This window comes from Numenius arquata, chromosome 12 (assembly GCF_964106895.1).
Source record: "Numenius arquata chromosome 12, bNumArq3.hap1.1, whole genome shotgun sequence".
Lineage (NCBI taxonomy): Eukaryota > Metazoa > Chordata > Aves > Charadriiformes > Scolopacidae > Numenius > Numenius arquata.
In genome coordinates this window covers 16237939-16247610 of record NC_133587.1, presented here as the reverse complement: position 1 = coordinate 16247610, position 9672 = coordinate 16237939, and positions in this window count along the sequence as shown.

Below are 9672 nucleotides of genomic sequence, written 5' to 3'. Positions count from 1 at the left end.
AGTTTAAGAGGTTTGTGGTGGTTTGTTTGTTTGTTTTTTTAAAAAAAGAGCTGTGATTAATCTTAATGCAAAGAGCATTTCCTATGACGTCAGTTTAATGAGTCAACACTTCTGCCACAGTGCTGCAAAGTCCCTCCACTCGTTCAGCTCCTGGAGTCCAGAGAATTTCTGTGTTTTATTCAGAATAAAAAGTGCTGAACCTCAGGGGGAAGGAGAATAGCTGGAGAAGGGGATAACCCCCCCCCCCCAGGATGACATGCAAAGGGACTCAGCAAATCATTCTCACACCAGAAGTGAGGGTTTGGAGCTCCATCCCCACCCACCTCCAAACCTTTGTCTACACCAGGCTCTTCCCACCCCTCACCCCAAGATCCCTCCACGCCGGTGTCTGGGATCCGTCTCTCTGCCGCATAGGAGGAGGGTTGGGAGCAGGGCACAATCCCTGCCACGGGGCTGTGGTGCTGCCGCCTCTCAAGGACAGGGACACGGGGAGCACCTGTAGGGACAGGCAGGGCTGGGTGTGCACAGCGGTGGCCAGCAGTGATAGCCATCCGGGCCACAGATCTGGCAGCGGCACCATCAGCACTGGGGATGGGCAGGGAAGTGCTTATCAGGGTGTCCCAGCAGCGCTGCACCTCCAGAGAGCCATCCCACGATGACAAATTTCAGCCAGGCCTGATGCAAACGGAGAGCAGATGGACAGAGGCTGGAAAGCAGATGGAGAGAAGGAGATTTGGACATAACTTGAAGGCCCCGAAGTGTCTCATTAGGAAAACACACATCACAGGCAGCTGCCTGGGTGGCAGAGCAGCCTGCAGCCAGCCATGGATGCAAAGGTGGAGGGGATGCAAGAGCATCACTACTGCTCATGAGCAAGTCACCGGTGGGGTTGAAGGACAACCAGAGCTCTCCAGAGATACCACGCACCTTGCCTCAAGCTTGCTGCCCGCCCACGTGTGGACAGAGATGACAGCTTTTCTCAGCTCTTGAAAGTGTCCAGCCCATATCACTCCAAGCGAATCAAGCCAGGAAAGGCTGGGACCTCTGTCAGCCCCTGACACAGCCTGCCTGGACCTCCCGCACCAGCAGAGCACTCCTGGGGGAGTTCCTTCACCTCTCAGCCAGGCTGGTGTCTTGTCCATTTATTGCCTAGGGCACGGGAGTGACAGGCAGGGCACATCCCCGGCACTGTGACTGGAGCAGGACAGCACCGCAAGCTCTTGGGTGGCTTAGCAGGCTTCTTCTCATCTCCTCCATCCCCTGCTGTCCCTGCCTTCTCTTCCCCTGCCACCCCCATGCTGGCCCCACAAGCTGCCTGTGGGCAGCAGAGCTGGTTCCAGCCCCATGGCTCAGTGGATGAGTCCCCTAGGATCCTGTCACTCTGTGGTCATAGAATCACAGCATCACAGAATGGTTCGGGTTGGAAGGGACCTTAAAGACCATCCAGTCCCACCCCCTGCCCTGGGCAGGGACACCTCCCACCAGACCAGGTTGCTCAAAGCCCCCTCCAACCTGGCCTTGAACCCCTCCAGGGATGGGGCAGCCACAGCTTCTCTGGGCAACCTGGGCCAGGGTCTCACCACCCTCACAGCAAAGAATTTCTTCCCCAGATCTCAGCTCAATCTCCCCTTTTTCAGGTTAAAACAGTTCCCTCTCATCCTATGGCTCCCCTCCCTGATCAAGAGTCCCTCCCCAGCTTTCCTGGAGCCCCTTTAGGGACTGGAAGGGGCTCTAAGGTCTCCCCAGATCCTTCTCTTCTCCAGGCTGAACCCCCAAAACTCTCTCAGCCTGTCCTCACAGCAGAGGGGCTCCAGCCCTCCCAGCATCTCCGTGGCCTCCTCTGGCCCCGCTCCAACAGGTCCACGTCCTTCTGATGTTGGTGGCCCCAGAGCTGGAGGCAGCACTGCAGGGGGGTCTCCCCAAAGAGGGCAGAGGGTGCTCAGCCCTGCGGCTGAAATGAGGGCAGGAGCTGCCTGCCAGGGAGCAGGATGGGAAAATGGGGGAAACGGGAGCAAGTTTGCTGTCTGTATATTAGTTTCTACACTCCTCTGCTGGGCACAGAGTACAATTGCTAAATAATGTGGCAGAGAATCACAGCAGCAGACAGGAACGAGGGCTGGCAGGAAAGAAAAAAAAAAAAACCAACAGGTTTTTAAACTGAAAATAACAGTGAATGAAAAATAACTTCATCAAAATTTCCCAGTGTGGAAGATCTGCACCAGCCCTACTGGAGTCTGTGCTGTGTGCTAACTTTCCCCGGCCCTGTTCTGCCTTGGAAGGACAGGATCAAATCACATTTTCTTCAGGAGAATCGACGAAAGAAAAATGATCTGGGAATCCTTGCCCTGATCCTCTAGATATCTGGATACCTAGAAGAGCTGGATAGGAGGTATATGAAAAAAAAAAACATCTCATGTTTTATATTCTCGTAAGGCAGCACAGGTTGGGGATTCAGGCTTGGAGACATCCCAGATCAGAGGTTTTTTAGTTTAAGCTCAGCCAAAGGTTTCGCATGCATTCTGAGACACATGTGTCGTGGTTTAATCCCAGTCAGCAACTAAGCACCACGCAGCCCCTCGCTCACTCCCCCCGGTGGAGTGAGGGAGAGAATCGGAAGAGCAGAAGTGAGGAAAACCTCATGGGTTGAGATACAGACAGTTTAACAGGTAGAGCAAAAGCCACACACACAAGCAAAGCAAACCAAGGGTCCGTTCCCCGCTCCCCAGGGGCAGAGGGGGGTTCAGCACCCCCAGGACAGCAGGGCTCCATCAGCGTAACGGTGACTGGGGAAGACAAACGCCATCGCTGCGAGCGTTCCCCCTTCCTCCTCCTTCCCCAGCTTTATATACTGAGCGTGACGTCACGCGGCGTGGAACGTCCCTTTGGTGATGGGGGTCAGCTGTCCTGGCCGTGTCCCCTCCCAGCTCCTTGCGCCCCCCCGGCCCATCGCTGGCGGGGTGGGCTGAGGAGCAGAATGGCCTTGGCTCTGTGCAAGCCCTGCTCAGTGGTAACCACAACATCCCTGTGTTATCAACACTGCTTTCAGCCCAAATCCAAACCACGGCCCCATAGTAGCTGCTGTGGAGAAAATTAACTCTATCCCAGCCAAGATCAGCACGTTATTAACCCAGCAGTGTGCCAGCTCTATCTGGGCACTTCAGATAGATAGATCGATTAATTTTATATAAATATACATGGGACGAGCTGAAATGACAGGCCTTTATATACAGTCCCCAAATTGAATAATACAAGGAATTTGGGTTCAGAGTGCAATTAGTGCTTTGTCTGAGCACAGAGTGGATGATCCTCCTGTGACCTTCCTCAGGGGCAGGCAGGACCTCCACCCGGAGTGGAGAGGGAATTTTTGCTGGAGCCCATGAGCAAGTAGGAGACGCAATAGTCCGCATAACATCAGCTACTGGGGAGACGAAAAAACACTTTTGCAGCCCAAGGATATCCATTTCCCCCTGTACGTGTAAGTCCGAGCTGTATAAACACCCATTCAGACCTGTGCTGCGATAGAGGGTCCATGGTGGAGGTAAACCCATGTGCAGAAGAGGTTGAAAGCCACTAAACCCACTCACATGTGTGCTCAGTTCTGTCCTGAACTGGGCGCTTCAAAGGCTATGCACAGAGGGGACCCACAAGGCATATAAGGACATTCACTCCCATATTGCAAAAAAAAAAATTAGAAGAAAGTAACATCCTGGCCACTAAAGCACAAAACCAGCCACGGTCAGTTCAGCAGTTCTCCACATATGTGTCAGGAGGTCCCATTTTCGTCCAAAGCCCAGGCTGATGCTCGTGAGTTGGTGGCTGGGCTGACCCGGCGCAGTGGCTCCGAAGGAGCTGTTCGAACAACAGCTCCTGGGAGCTGTGAACATCCCCCGTGCCTGGGCTCACTTACAGACATTTTTTGGCTTATGCCGTGACTAGATGACGATAGCTTTTGGAGCTCTTATGTTTTAACAAGTTGGTGCAGCTGGAGGACAAAAAACGCCCAGGAAATCATGCATTTAGAGTACATTGGTTTGCAGTGACCTGTCTCTGAGACAGCACTTCTTTGTCACTTTGCTTTCTTCCCCCCATCCTAGAGAAGAGGACGTTATCCCCTTGACCCTGCTCCTTGACCCTGAATTTGGGGGAGGAGAAGCTATGTGTGAGAAGAAGGGACCCTTGTAGGCAGGGCCTGCCAGAGCCACAGGGAGGTCTCTGGTCTCCCTGAGCCTCCGTTCCCCATAAACAAGATGAAGATACAGGTATGGCCACAGCAAAATACCCAATGATGACAGGTTGTCCTGGGTTGAGTGACACAGGACTAACTTCTCTTCTAATGCTTGGGAAAACTGCACTTTTAGAAGGCTATGGTGTCTGAATGTGTGAAAGTATTTCCTTCACAGACAGCCAGGCTCTGTGGGATTCAAGGTCTCAGTGTTTTCGAGCCTCTCCAGGAGCAGGGATGAGGAGGAGTGAGACCCGGGCACTTGACCCAGGCTGCCAACAGGATTGTTTCATACCATGAACACCACATTCAGTATAAATTAGAAATTTTGCTGCGCAGTTCTCTCTCTCCCTCAATGGTGGTGGGTCCAGAGAACTCCTTGCCCCGGTGCCGGAGCCCTCAGCCCTTCCCTTCCTCCCGAAGCCGCAGCGCTCGCAGGGTCCCGCATTTGCTGTCCCTGCTGGGAGTGCACAGCTTCCTGCTGGGGAATGGGCTCGGGATAGTCCTCGGGTATCTTATATTGGTATCGGGATCAATACTGGTTCTTTGGTATTACTGATGTTAATTGTTTAGTCTTATTCTATTAAATCTCTTTATATTTCAACCCTCGGGTTTCCTTGTTTTTCCCCAATTCCCCTTCCTGGGTGGGGAGGGGTCATTGGGTGATAGAATAATTGTCTAAACAACAATAAATTGTTCTGGGTTTCTCAAACCATAACATGGGTGTGAACACAGCAGTGAAATACCCAGTGGTCACCGTAGCCAGATACACCTGCCAAAACCCTGAATGGAATTTGCCCAGGTTTTGCAGATGAATCCAGACTTGCCCTCCCATGCCAGTGCCTGTGGGGTGCACACAATGGAAAAAGGGAGAAAACCAGCCAGCCTGCCTGGTTTGCCTCTGGAGCAGCACCCAGGTTCAGAACTGGGTTTTCTCCGTCAGAGAGACATGACAAGGAAGAGGCGACGGAAAAGGGAAGTGTAACAGAAACAGCCAGACACTTGACAGCAGCATCCTGAGGTGCCAGTCTTGCAACAAACAGCTGGTGCATAATAAATTCATGATATGCATATTTTATACTGTTTTCATGAGACACTTGCATATGGCCATACCTGCTGCTGGTGAGACTGGAGAAAGAACATGAATTCCACACCGAGGGCTCCTCTGACAAGAGATTATAAGAAATAATCACTAGCCAAATATTAGCCCTCAACAAGACAGACAAATTATACATGATACTTTTTTTATTGCACTAACAATAAAAGACCCATAAAAGGTTACCAGAGCTCTGCTTCATATCTCACAGATTATGATTAATTACAGACTTCAAGCCTTTGCACCAGGAGATTAGAGCCTTTCGCCCTTAGGAGGAAAAAAGATGAATTGTAATTTCTTCTCATGATGCTCCTCCCACCTTCCCCCGTGGAAGGGGTATGAAAAGACTGTAATACTTGTCTTTCCCCAATTCTCTCTTTGTCTTAAGTGCCCAGGAAAAAAGCACCAAAGGATTGAACTACAGAGTTGCGATTTCCAGTTCTGCAGTGCCGGTTGATCTGGCAGATCAGGCCATAAAAGTACTGCATTTGAGGGGTCTGGAGCACAAGTCTTGTGAGGAGCAGCTGAGGGAGCTGGAGGTGTTCAGCCTGGAGAAAAGGAGGCTGAGGGGAGACCTTCTCACTCTCTACAACTCCCTGAAAGGAGGGTGTAGCCAGGGGGGGTCGGTCTCTTCTCCCAAGTCACAGCTGATAGGACGAGAGGAAATGGCCTCAGCTTGTGCCAGGGGAGGTTTAGATGGATATTAGGAAATATTGCTTCACTGAAAGGGTTATCAAGGCTTGGACCAGGCTGCCCAGGGAAGTGGTTGAGGCACTATCCCTGGAGGGATTTAAAAGACGGGTTGACATACTGCTTAGTGACATGGTTTAGTGACGGGTTGTGGGTGTTTTTTTTTATCAGAGTTAGGTTGATGGTTGGACTAGATGATCTTAAACGTCCCTTCCAACCCAGACAATTCTATGATTCTATGATCCTATGTTTATCCTGAGTTCCCAGGGGTCAGGAACACACGTCTCTGTGTGTGAGAAAGGCTATTGATTCAGAGGCTGAACGTGCTGCTGCGTGTGCTCATGTACGTCAGGAACAGGACTGTTAGGTCAAGGGCATAAAAATAATAGGACACAGCAGAGATAGGTCAGGGAAATATCCTGGGACCACTGATCCAGGAGGATGAAGAAGATAACTGGATTTTATCTGCATCTCCTTTAAGCAACATCCACCAGGCTGCCTGGACTGTGTAAGAGGTGAGGTTCATCTCTGGTCACTATGTCACTGTTTTACAGCCACTTCTTGCCTTCCAGGGTTACCAACAGACCATAAGAGAAGGCATAAGACAGGACAGGGCTGAGGCTGTTCGAACTACAGCCAAGGCTGGTCAGACAGGTCCCTAAATGGCCTTGGAATCGGGGGAGTTTTTGTCATTCTCCTTCTAGACACCAGGCTGGTCCTAACCCAGCCATCAAGCTCCCATGGTGGGAGACGGTGAAAGGAAGAAGAAACAATGAGAAAAGTAGATAAAATATTAGGGGGGACAAACAGTGAAAAAAGTGGCAGAGGTGTGAGAATCAAGGATTTGAAAATAGCTTGAGGGGGCACTGGAAGGGGACACAGAGCATGGGTACCCAGTGAGGAGGCACCTTGAAGACCCTTTATCCCTCCTCAAGTAGAAGAACAGAAAAACAAAACAAGGCTGCAAGATCTCAATGTGAATCCTCCCTCACTTTCCATGTGGCCCCAGCAAATCTTTCTCTGTTGCCACCTGCCAAGAGGTTTGAGATGTCCTCCCAGAGAGGGCCATCATATAATGGGGGGTCTTGGAAGCCTGAGAGACACACCAGCCAGCACTGGTGTACCAATACCCCATGGAACATGGGACTTCACATCCTGTATGGTCACATCCTCTGTGTATTTCTAAATAGCATATGGGGTGGAGGCACCGATATTGCTTTGGAGAAAGGGGCACCGTGCATGTGGAGGTACCGCACAGCCCCTCTGTCACTGGATGTGCTCAGTGTGTGTATGATGGAGAGCTGCTCTACACATGTGCTTCACTGGTCGAGAACTGATGAGGTCACCAGTACCTCAGGCCCAGGTGGCTCTGCTCCCCTCATTAGCAGGATGTGTCATTGCCAGTAACAAGCCAGACCAAGCAGAGATGGAATCAGGCAACTGTCTGGGCTTAGGGCTACAAAGACGATGAAGGGCCTGGAGCATCTCTCTTACAAGGAAAGGCTGAGGGACTTGGGTCTTTTTAGTCCGGAGAAGACAAGACTGAGGGGGGATCTGATCAGCGCCTATCTATACTTAAAGGGTGGGTGTCAGGAGGATGGGGCCAGTCTTGTTTCAGTGGTGCCCATTGACAGGACAAGAGGAAATGGGAACAAGCTTGAATGTAAGAAGTTCCATCTAAACATGAGGAGGAACGTCTTTCCTGTGAGGATGGCAGAGCCCTGGAACAGGCTGCCCAGAGAGGTGGTGGAGTCTCCTTCTCTGGAGACATTCAAAACCTGCCTGGACACGTTCCTGTGTGACCTGATGTGGGTGGACCTGCTCTGGCAGGGGGTTGGACTGGGTAATCCCCAGAGGTCCCTTCCAGCCCCATAGCATTCTGTGATTCTGTTTCTCCTTTCCCAGAGACTATCTTGACCCAACAAATGCATTCCTGGTGCCATTTGTCCCCTTCCCGACCCCTCTCTCTTGGGCACTGCTTTGTTGCTTACTCGTTTTGGGATTCTTTTCCAACCTGCTGTTGCTTTTGGGAGCAGGTCCATCTGATTGTCTGACTGCAGGAAGACCCACTCACGCATCTGCTTCTGTTTGCTGCTGCCCGGCACCGGGGTGCTCAGGATGGGTAGGTCCCAGGCTCCGCTCTTTGCAGGCACAAAAACAGGCAGCAAGCCCAGGGACTGCCTGCGGCTTCTCCACGCTCCGCGGGGCCCTCAGATGAACAGGCTGGTTTTCATCCACTTCTAGGGCATCATGTGGGGATGTTCTCCCAGGAAAAGGCAGTGATGTAAACACCAGCTGAGGGCTCAGAGCTCAGAGGATGCATGGACAGCGCTTTTGTCATGAAGAATTTATTTCTCCCTGTCGGAAGGGGGAAAGAAATTCTTTACACTAAGAAGCAGAGACGTCTAAATGAGCGCCATCACCTACCAGAGAGCAGCACGGGCTGTGGGGGAAGCACAGATCTTTCAGGAAAGGCAGAAATTAAGGCTCTGATCCTGAAGAGCATCCACTTGCAGGGAAGCCCTTAAGAACAGGCTCAGCTTTCCTTCTTATCCTCCAACTTCAGTACAGGCTTACACACTATCTTCCACCAAGCACAGGACGTTTTAGCAAGCACTATCAAACTGGGTTGCTTCCAGCGAGTCTTAGCATGCAGCTCTCCTGCTCCCAGATGCCAGCACTGACAATTCCAGATGAATGCTCCTACCCAAGTTTTTTAAAATTTGGGCCAGCGAATCATTACCCTCTTATGAGAATGGCAGTGGAAAATAACAGGATATTAGTGGGGAAAGGACCTTTATAAGCAGTGGGGAAAGGACCTTTACAATCAGATCTTGTAACCTGCAGTCATCTCAAAGAAGACACAAATGACTTAAATAGATTTTTTTATATTGTAAGCCTTTGGTAGGAGAAGCCATCCTTTAGTTCTGTGTACAGCACTCAATGCAATGGTGTTGCTGCCCATGGGAGAGGCTCAGAGATACTACTACATTTTAGCAATAAATAGCTATAATACTTTTCCCACTTACCTGTTTCTGAGAAAGTGCTGGTGCTTCAGAGCTTGTTGTCTAAACAGAACAGCTCCAAGTTGAAGACCACAAGTGTGAGATCCCAGCTCTTCCAGGAGAGCTTTGATTTCAGCAGGCTCAGGGTACAGCGTATCTTGTGCTGTTGCCTCCTGTGTCAGGGGATTCAGGACTACAAAAAAAACGTTTTGAATTCCCTACACTGAGCTGATGAACACTACAGCCTGGGTAAGGGTTAAATTTGCCCACAAGTTAAAATATCTCCTGGTGATACTGTATGAAAAAACTACAGCAGGCCTGTAAATTAGTGACTCACCTGCCTAAGTCTTTCTAAAGCAGACAGAAAACAGTGAATGAACTCATGAAATCTTCCAAGCACTGCCCACTATAATGGAAAAGAAAGAGGTCACTCACTGTCTGTTGTACTGTATGAATCAAGCTTGTGTTAAATGAAAAAAATGAGACTCCAGAGAGTAGCAGGAGTACATGTGGCCTTTTCACCTTAAATATTTCAATCATATAGTACACAATATAAAAATGTTGTAACTATTAGAACATATTAGATTACATCTATTAAATACACACATGTATGCAAAATATACATTTATAGTTTATACCAAATATACAAATCATGGTAT